This window comes from Fukomys damarensis, unplaced genomic scaffold (genome assembly GCF_012274545.1).
Source record: "Fukomys damarensis isolate Sample0158 unplaced genomic scaffold, DMR_v1.0_HiC HiC_scaffold_30, whole genome shotgun sequence".
In the NCBI taxonomy this organism is placed as follows: Eukaryota; Metazoa; Chordata; class Mammalia; order Rodentia; family Bathyergidae; genus Fukomys; species Fukomys damarensis.
This window is the reverse complement of record NW_022900942.1, coordinates 59,273,589-59,275,326: the sequence shown is the minus strand read 5'-3', so window position 1 is coordinate 59,275,326 and position 1,738 is coordinate 59,273,589. Positions and strand designations below refer to the sequence as shown.

Genomic DNA, 1,738 nt, shown 5'->3' with positions numbered 1-1,738 from the left:
GGAGGGGAGAAGCCCCGGAAAAGGAACAATCACCTGTTTTCCCTTTGTTTGGGGCGCCGGTGGGGCATTGGGGTCCCCGCGGAGCCCGGAAGTCTCCGCCCACAGCGAGGGCGGCGGGGTCTGCTGCTGTCCCCCTAAAGCCCTCGGAGCCTCACGCTTGCACGGTGCCGGGCTCCGGCTGTGGCGGGGAGGCCGTTCGCAGCCTGGACGCAAACCTAACCAAAACATTTATTTTTAGCAAATACAAAATTAAAACAAATTCCTTTTAATAGCCAATCTGAGAAACACTATTAAAAATACAATTGAATTTAAAAAACCAAGCGTCCAGAACATCAATCACGTAACTGCTTACACACAAGCTTTGCAGAATGCAGCCGGTTCGAGCGCTTGGCACAATTCGCCGCCGGACTTCAATAAAACGAGACCTTGGACGCCGCGGTGGGAACGACGCTGCCCGCGTCCTCTCTGGGAGCTGCAGGCGATCGAACTCGGGTTAAAATTTAAAGCCCTGGATCCGGCTCCGCCGCGGACTTCCCACCTTCACCCTTTCCCAGCTCGCCGCACCTGGGACCCGCGGGGGTTGGGGTGGCGAGGTCATAAAAGTGACTGAATCGGGCGAGAACGGTTTATGGACCTTCTCGCTAGCACTGTAAAATCCAGAAGTCTTCAGGAGCCATTTACAACGGAGAACGAGAAAAGGAGGACTTTCGGCCACTTCCTGGATTCCGCAGCCCCATCCCGCACCGCGCTCCACCCCGCCTGCCACTCACGCTCGGCGACCGGGAAACCCTTCCGCGAAGAGACCTCGCCGTCGCTCCGAGCCCTGCTTTACGACGAACCTTCCTACCCCAGTCAACGCTGCCCCGGCTGCTGGACACACGCGCGCACACACGCGCACACACACTCGCGCACGCACAAACCACCCCAAAACCAGAGCCTGGAGGCGCTCGGCGGGCGGACTGACCTTCGGAAAATCATTTACTTCGAGGAGCCGGGGAGGGAGGGGCACGAACGCATCCCCGCGAGACCGCGCCTCCGCCCCGCCCCCACCCGTCCTTAAGATGCCGTGATAACCCGCGACGCCCGTCCCAGCCCCTTGGTCGCCAAGGGCCGCGTCCATCTGCACGCACACAGCTTCGATCGCCGCTCCGAGGCCGCGGAAGAGGGGTGCGCGCTGGTGGGGGTGGGGAACCGGATTGTGCGGTCGGTCCGGGGAAGGGGCCACCTCCCCCCACGACTTCTCTGCGTCTTACCTGAAGTCCAGGGAGGTGGCGGCGCGCGCGAGGGCCAAACTCACGGGGACCCCACGTACCACTGGTGGGGGAACCCCCTGGCCCGCGGCGCACCTCGAAGACTAAGCTTTCTGCACACGGCAACCCCGAGTTACACGCTCCCAAAGGTCAGCTGCGGAAGGCGATCCTCCCGAGGACTTCGCGAGCATTTTGAGGGCCAGGGAGAGGTACGGAAGTGGGCACCCGGCCTGCTTCTCTCCCAGACTGGAGGAGCCCGTGCCCACAGGTCTCCCCTGGCATCCCGAAATAGGGTCGGGGAAAGTTTAAGGTTGGTCAGACACCGCTGCAGAGACAAAAATCTCATTCGCCGAAGAGAAAGGGGCCAAGGGGCAAAGCACTTACGCCCCTCATTTTTGGGGGGCGCCCCTGCCACGGGCCGGCTGTGCACCCCCAGTCTGCACCTTCGCCGGGTGAGGGTGTGAGTGCGCGCGCACGCGAGTGTGCGT

General features: G+C 62.0%; 1 long non-coding RNA gene across 2 annotated transcripts in view; it reads right to left on the bottom strand.

Annotated features, from left to right (window-relative positions):
• LOC104872462 overlaps window positions 1-954 on the bottom strand; it is a 2,373-nt gene extending 1,419 nt beyond the window's left edge. The window contains exons 1-2 of one of the 2 annotated variants that reach the window (XR_783188.1): window positions 346-954; window positions 34-215 (exon numbers count right to left, since the gene is read on the bottom strand). This is a non-coding gene — a long non-coding RNA (uncharacterized LOC104872462). The remainder of the gene's footprint in view (window positions 1-33; window positions 216-345) is intronic. The other variant, XR_783187.1, reaches the window with a different exon arrangement.
• Window positions 955-1,738: the final 784 nt, after the last annotated feature.